This window comes from Helianthus annuus, chromosome 12, assembly GCF_002127325.2.
Source record: "Helianthus annuus cultivar XRQ/B chromosome 12, HanXRQr2.0-SUNRISE, whole genome shotgun sequence".
In the NCBI taxonomy this organism is placed as follows: Eukaryota; Viridiplantae; Streptophyta; class Magnoliopsida; order Asterales; family Asteraceae; genus Helianthus; species Helianthus annuus.
The window spans coordinates 72,094,523-72,103,364 of NC_035444.2; positions in this window are offsets into that span (position 1 = coordinate 72,094,523).

Below are 8,842 nucleotides of genomic sequence, written 5' to 3' on the forward strand. Positions count from 1 at the left end.
CAACGGTTTCCGTCTGTTATCAGCATGACTCTTTTGTCGGTCATGTGTTGCTTTTAGTTGTTCCTTGACTTGGATAATCTTGTCGGTTGTTTCTTGCACTACCTCAGGTCCAGATAGTTGCTTTTCTCCAATTTCTGCCCAACAGACTGGGGGTCGGCACTTTCGTCCATAGAGTGCTTTGAATGGTGCAACATTGATACTTGTGTGATAACTATTATTGTAAGAAAATTCTATTAAGGGTAGGTGATCATCCCAATCACCTCCGAAATCAATTACACAAGCTCTAAGCATATCCTCCATAGTCTGAATTGTCCTTTCACTTTGTCCGTCCATTTGAGGATGATAAGCTGTGCTTAGATTCAACTTGGTTCCCATAGCTTTTTGGAAACTTGTCAAAAAATGAGAGGTAAAACGGCTATCTCTACCAGAAACAATTGATAAAAGAATTCCATGTAATGAAACTATTTCATTTACATACAACTTAGCTAACTGCTCCATACTGAAAATTTCCTTCATTGGTAGAAAATGAGCTGACTTAGTTAGCCTGTCTACAATCACCCAGATTGTATGATTACCTTTCCTTGTTTTGGGTAATTTGGTAACAAAATCCATTGTTATCAATTCTCATTTCCATACTGGCATTTCTAACTGCTGCAATAAACCTGAGGGTTTCTGATGTTCGGCTTTAACTTGGGAATAGGCTAAACATTTAGAAACATAAGTTGCTATATCTTTCTTCATTCCTATCCACCAGAAATTCTTTCTTAAATCCTGGTACATCTTATCACTTCCAGGATGCATCGTATACTTAGACTTATGGGCTTCTTCTAATATACGGTGGTGTAGGTTTCCTAGTTTAGGTATCCACATTATTTTCTTATGAAATCTCCAAATTCCATCTGTTCCTTGTTCTAATTCCTTAATCATTCCTTTCAATTTCTCAGTATCGTCCTTGATTACTGATTCTTGTGCTTTTCTAATCTGTTCATTTAAATCTACCTGTAGATTTAATTTAAGAGAACGTACCCTATTGGCTTTTCGTAACACTTTCGAATTAAAGCGTCAGCCACTATATTTGCCTTTCCTGCATGATACTGGATATTACAATCATAATCACTAAGTATTTCCATCCAACGTCTTTGTCTCATATTCAATTCCTTTTGCCCAAAAACATACCTTAAACTCTTATGATCAGTGAAAATGGTAAACTTACTACCGTAAAGGTAAGGTCTCCAAATCTTTAGAGCACAAATTATGGCTCCTAATTCTAAATCATGGGTTGAATAATTCTCTTCATGATTCTTAAGTTTTCTAGAGGCGTAGGCTATAACCTTTTGGCGTTGCATCAACACACATCCATAACCTAACTTAGAAGCGTCACAATAGACTACAAAGTCTTCAGTTCCTTCTTTTAACGCTAGTATGGGTGCGTTGGTTAATCTTTGCTTAAGAATTCTAAAGGCTTCTTCCTGTTTTGGTCCCCATTCAAACTTAACAGATTTACAGGTTAGTTTAGTTAAGGGAATGGCTATTCTAGAAAAATCTCGAATAAATCTCCTATAATAACCGGCCAATCCTAAGAAATTTCTAACCTCGGTTGGTGACTCAGGGGTTTTCCATTTGGTAATCGCCTCGATCTTGGTGGGAACCACATGAATTCCTTCATGATTGACTAAATTCCCAAGAAACTGTACCTGTTCTAACCAAAACTCGCACTTAGAAAATTTTGCATAAAGCTTTTCTTTTCTCAATAAACTTAGAAGTGTCTGCAAATGCTTTGCATGTTCTTCTTAACTCTTAGAGTTAATGAGAATATCATCTATAAAGACAATTATGAATTTATCCAAATATGGCTTACATATTCGGTTCATCATGTCCATAAATGCGGCTAGGGCATTAGTTAAACCAAATGGCATGACAGTAAATTCATAATGGCCATACCTTGTTCTAAATGCGGTTTTAGGAATGTCCTCTTCCTGTACCTTTAATTGATGATATCCTTACCGTAAATCGATTTTTGAGAAAAATCGAGCTCCTTGCAATTGATCGAACAGATCATCGATTCTTGGTAATAGATACCGATTTTTGATCGTGACCTTGTTCAATTCACGGTAATCAATGCACACAAGCATCGATCCGTCTTTCTTTTTAACGAATAAGATCGGTGCTCCCCATGGCGATGAACTTGGCTGTATGAATCCTTTGTCCAATAATTCGTCTAATTGTTTCTTTAACTCTTGCATTTCTGCCGGAGCCAAACGGTAAGGTGCTTTGGCAATTGGCGCTGTTCCTGGTAGTAGATGAATCCTGAATTCAACTACCCTGTCCGGAGGTAGTCCTGGAAACTCTTCTGGAAACACATCTGGAAACTGAGATACTACTGAAATATCTTTTAGTTCTTTTCCTTTAGTGTTAGTGATTATAGAAATCAAATGCACTAATGATCCTTTTCTTATATAACTAGCTGTTTTCATCACAGAGATGAATTTTGTGTATCTAGATGGCTTATCTCCTTTATTTGTGATCTTTTCACCCCTTGGTGAATTTACTTGGATTGACTTTTGATCACATAGAATACTGGCTTTATTGGCTATTAACCAATCCATTCCTAATACAACATCAAATCCTGCCAGATTCATTGGATAAAGGTTTGCAATAAACTTTTGATTTAAAAACTCTATTCTTGCTCCCTGCAAGATTTCAGAAATCTTAATGGTTTCCCCGTTTGCTGTCTCTACTAGGCATTCTTGTGGGAGTTTAGTTAATGGTCGATTGAGAAGTTTGCAAAATGAAGTATCAATAAAACTTTGGTTCGCACCAGAGTCAAATAATACTTTAACGAAAACATCATTAACTAAAAACGTACCGGTTATTACGCTTGGAATCATCTTGGCTTCATCTGCAGTCAGAACAAATGCTCTAGCATTTTTGGTAGTCTTATTGCCCATGGCTGGAACTAGTTTCGGATAGTTTGGTTTGATGTGACTTTTTTCTCCACAGTTGAAGCACATCCCATTATTAGGTTTCCTCCTACAATCTTCTTCCTTGTGTCCTGGTATCCTGCAGAAATTACAGTAGGTGGAGCATTTTCCCGAATGCTTTTTCTTGCAGCCTTGCAGTAGGGTGCAGAGGTAGAACCTACATTTTTCCCATGGTTGGGATTTCCATAACGAAATTCTTGGGTAAGCCTTTGAGCTAGGTTTCTCCTCTGGTCTTCCTCTCGTGTACGCACTAACTCATCTGTCAAGGTGTTTGCTAGTTCTACAGCTTCTTCTATAGTTTGAGGTCTATCTGCCTTGACTACATGTCTAATCTCACTAATTAATGCTCAGATGTAACGGGAGATTAATACTGGTTCTGGTGATGCAAGGGTTGGCACTATTCTAGCATATTCAAAGAATAATGTAGTGTATCCGTTACTATCTACTCTAGTAATTCTAAGGTTTAAGAACTTATTTTCTATCTGTTCTTTTTCATTGGGAGGGCAGAATTTCCTTTCCACCATGTTCTTAAATTCCTCCCATTCCATATTGTAAACCCTATCACTTACCCTAGACTGGAGGATAGTGTTCCACCATTCTAGTGCTGAGTTCTTAAATAGATTGGAGGCAAACATTATCTTATCTTCTTCTGCACACTTGCTTATTTTTAAGACTGCCTCAGTCTTTTCTATCCAGCGTAGAGCTGCAACGGCCCCTTCATTGCCCGAGAATTCCATTGGTTTACAAGACCAGAATTCTTTATAAAAACAACCATAAGGCATGGTACTTCTTCTTTTGGGAATGGGCACTTGAAGTATGGGTCCATTGTTTACGCTGTGTTCAGGTTCAGTGGGTTGTTTACTGCTATGATTACATTTATTATCCGCTTCCCTAACTGTTTTTGATAATATATGGCACTGTTATCCACTTGGTTTCCATTATTATCGTTGTTCGGGTTATCGTTATTCGGTTTATTGTCATTCTGGTTTTCCTGGTTCACTACGTTGTCCATCTGAATTTTAAACATTTACCAATTATTAATATCACAAAATAATATTTAACAAAATCAATCACACAACACGCATATTAATCAAAATCGTCGAACATTGCGACTTACTCTTATACTATGCATCCATATATATTACAGTACAACTGAAATTGAAATTACACTACTATTAGGCATCCATAGCTATTGTCTAGATTTTTTTTTCAAACATACACAAATATTATATATTATTATTATTATTTTATTATTATTATTATTATTATCACCGTCACTAATATGGGTTCATCCAGAACTCCATATTACGCTCGTCATATTTCCAGACGAGTCGTTCTCCGATCTGCCTCATCCTCTCACTATCTTCTAAAATCTACTCACCAAAGGTTCGGAGTTCTTGCACATTATCTGCACTCATTGGGGGTGCAGGGGCTGGTACAGGGTTTGGGAACTGAGGCATGGGTTCTTGGTAAGGATATGGATTCCCTAAAATTTCCTTGATGTATTGGTCGTTATCATAAAGGGATCTAGAGGGTCCAAATCTGGGTAGGCTGCTAAATTTGGCATGGGTTCGTCTTCTGGTATTGGGTAGCGTTGCTGGTAATCCCTATGGTCGTCAAACCAAGGGTCGTAGTCTGGGTCTAAGGGATTGGGTACTGGTACTCTAGGTATCTCATCTGGGTTGAAATCAGGCATTGGGATTTGATTTTCTAGATTGTTTTCAATTTCCATTGGCTGGGTGGGAAACAGTGGTAAGAGCTGGGGTGCTATGATGTCACACCCCCAAAATACCACATGTGGAAACCCCCGCGAGGCATGAGACATACCAGGATCTAGCCACCAATCACATTGAACTCATAGGTATATGTAAATAAAACTTTCATTTATTAACATTAAGTGTTACAACGTTACAAATAATTCACAGTATACAGCGGAAGCATAATTCATTCGTTAAGTGTTTATAAACCACAGGTAAAACCCATTAGTCTTGTGTTGCGATTCCATGTATCTCGACCCATGACCACTCCAGCCTCCCAGACAGCAAGTTCCAAAAATATGCACCTAAAGGCCTGCAAGGCATGTAACAACGAATCAACAACAAAGTTGAGCGAGTCCACAGTTAGTTGTCCATTTTAAAGTTGTTCCAAAAACCATAAGTTCTTTCGAAAACCATGTGTTAACCAATTCCTTGTTTCCCAAGCCATAACCAGTGGGGGCTACCCCATGTAACCACTAGACCCATTACCATATCGATAACTGACTGGAGTATGTTGTGCCCTACGTCAATGTCTATCATCATTGACTAAATGCCCAGATCCATTAGTTCACTCCCGTCCTCTATGGCATGGTGTGAGGCTTGTCAAACCTAATAGCGCTATTTAACTAATGACCCACTCACCATTGGCCCGACGATTAAGTCGATATAAAAATGAGGGACTTCATGATAGAGTTTTGTCTAGTAAGTTATATGTTGTCATCCTTCCCAACGAGGATGGAGGTACGTAATCTACCCAAAGGAGAATACGCAGGTTTAATGTTGTCATCCTTCCCAATGAGGATAGAGGTACATATTCTACCCAAGAAGAATATGCAGGTTTCGTTTTAGTTTCTTAACCCATTCCCAAACCACCGGGAATCCCATGCCTTGTAGAAAGTGTGAACTCACCTTGGTTTGCTCGGTAGATAATTTACTTGTGTTAGGTTGGTCAACCACACCCTATTATGGTTACCTATGTTGGTTAGGTTTGTTATGTAAGTAACATCGCTTATTAATTACACGTATCTAACACATAGTGTTTAAATAACAGTTACTGTACGTTATACTAACATGCATACACGCTCACAATTATCATCACAGTTAATCACAGTTCGATTGCATTGTAATAAGTGCGTAGTTAAACAAAAATATGGGCTTTTATTAGTGTGCGACCCAGTTTTGAAGTGTGCAACTACCGATGTGTGATTGAGTTGTTGGGATTGAACCCTGCTAAAGGAACAGATAATTAAAGCCAAAACTGGATCAGAGCAGTGGATCCAGAATAAGCAGATGTTATGAATACAAGTCTCTCCCCTTGAAAGTGGTTTCAACATCTGCTGACCTCCTATCTGCAGATCATACAAACTGCTAACCTACAACTGCTGATCAAGTCAAAGACTGATGAAGAACTAAAGCTTTGCTGCTCGATCTACTGTCTTGTTTCAAGCACTGCTGATCATTACAAGTACTGCTGGGATCACAGCAGTGGAAGGAAGCAGCAGTTGTTTATTTACTTTATGTAATGTATTGTAACATCAGTAGTTAGCATAGCAGTGTTTGTATAGGTCAGAGGTTAGAGTTTGTTAGGAGGTTAGATGTCACTTTCATGGTGACGTCAGCTTAGATGCTCAGTGGTTTGTTGCGTTCCTATAAATAGAACAGTGCTATGTACTGTTCTGTTTAGCTCTTCACCATCTTCTTCCTGCACGAACAAATTACTGAGCTCGGGCTAAGGGGGAGTTTGCAAAGCATACATGCAATTGTACTCAAAGTTTGAAATAAATTTAAACATTTGGTTCTTTGTTGAAAATGTATGTGTGAAAGCATTTCTTTTGTTTGATTGTGAAAAGTTTGCTTCCATTTAATTTCCGCTACACTACTCTTTCATTGTCCATCTTAATTCAAACACAAATCACAATCAATCCAAACTCAGATCCTAACAATTGGTATCAGAGCTTGGACAGTCAAATTTGATTTGACAATCATTTTGACATAAATAGTTCAGCTCGCAATCGTTGAAACTGATAGTTTGTTCGTTTCGTTGAAAAACAGAGCAAGGTTTAATCACCATTAAAGTTGATTAATCAGTGCCTATAAAACAACCAGGATGACGTCACAATCACAAGATGATAAGAATAACATCGGTTCTCTTTTCAAACCACCCATGCTTAAACGTTATGAGTACAACATCTGGGAGAGAAGGATGGGTCACATCCTTGCTCAACAGAACACTGGATGTTGGAGGTCTGTTGTTTTTGGTCCTCATGTTCCTATGGTGCCAAGTGCTGAGGATGCAAAGAAGTTCGTTCCAAAACCATCTGAAAACTATACTAAAACTGATTTTCAAAAGTTCGAACTCGATGCCAAAACATTTAGCATCATAGCCTCTGCATTACCCAATGAAATCTATGCTGGGCTGTTACACTGTAACAGTGCCAAAGAATTATGGGATGCATTGAAGGAACAATTTGGGGGGACGGAAGAGGTTATTGAAAACAACAGGAAAATTCTGAATCAGCAGTATGAAACATTTTGTCATATCAAAGGGGAATCACTAACCCAACAATTTGAACGTTTCAGCTGTCTCATCAGTGAACTAAGGCTTGTTAAAGTTACATTTCCAAATGCAACTCAAAATAGCAGGTTCCTTAGATCATTGCCCGAAAATGGGACACAATTGCTTTTGTCACCAGGAATTCAGCTGAGTTCAAAGATCTGACCCTGACACAACTCCATGGTAGACTCCTGACCTATGAAAGGGAGTTAAACCAGAAAAGGAAGTTGCAAGAGTCTGGTAAAGTTGCTGATGACTATTCATTTGGCAACACAGCTTTGTTTGGTCAGGAAGAATCTGGTAGCAGCAGTAAGGATCAGAGTTATGATCATTTTATTGACATAACTGCTGGTGGTAATTTTTACAACTCTGATTCTCACTCTGCAAATTATGCCTTCACTGCAAATAATGAAAACCAGATGTCAGATAACTTGTGCTTTGAACTCAATGATTTGCAACATTTTGATCCCACTGACTTAGAAGAGATGAACATTTTGCATCAATTGGCTTTGCTTAGTGTTAGAACAACCAAATTCTACAAAAGAATAGGGAGAAAATTCCCAGGGCTTCATGGGAATTTAAGGGTGGGGTTCGATAAGTCAAAAATCAAGTGTTACAAGTGTATTAGGCTAGGTCACTTTGCTAGGGAATGTATGTGACAACTGGCAAATAACTGGTAATTCCGTACAATCTAATCACTATTTATATTTCTAAATCTCATGCATTTAACGTAATTTAATTACGTAACTGTGTCGTACACTGGATATCAGTGCTAGGACAAGAAAACAAAGCTGAAACATATGCTGGTTTTCGTCATATTTCAAAACCAGTCAAACAATGTCCTAAAAGTGTTGGTAAAAAGTGCTGCGTGCACTATTCACGGTTACACTATTCATGCCAGCAAAACCGTGAAAACAGAACGAAACACTGAAAAACGACACACGGATAACATAACCGAGTCCATTATAATAAGAAAACAATAATACGAAAGCATATCTTGCAAAGATACAAGACATGCTAGTATAACGCCCTAATTGCAAAAATGTCCGTTTCGGCCAAAAATATGACATTTTAACTCGTCCGAAACCATAATTTAGCATTTCCGGGACTTTCGAATTATGTCACTTGATGAAAAACACGCTAAAACATTTTAAGAATATCAATGGGATGACCAAAATCATAATCTTTCGATATTATATCGCTATACACATAACTAGTCCGTATCGACCCGAAAAACTAGTTAGCGACATTTTCACCACAAAACAACCAAACGAAGAAGCTAGTGAACTAGTTAAGCTTATTTTCGGACTCGGAACCACTTCATGCTATGCTTGATGGTGGAACAACAACTTGCGACAAAGCGTCGTCGGTACGACGCAAAAGTGACGTTAATTAGCGGACCCCTAAACGGAAAGCCTTTAAGGTATCAAAATACAACTTACACTAGTCTAGCGAACTAGTTAACCATATTTTGGCGTCGTATGCACCTTAAATAAATGCCATAGCATCGATGGTAAATTAAAACCATAACTCCCGGTATTATACCGCAT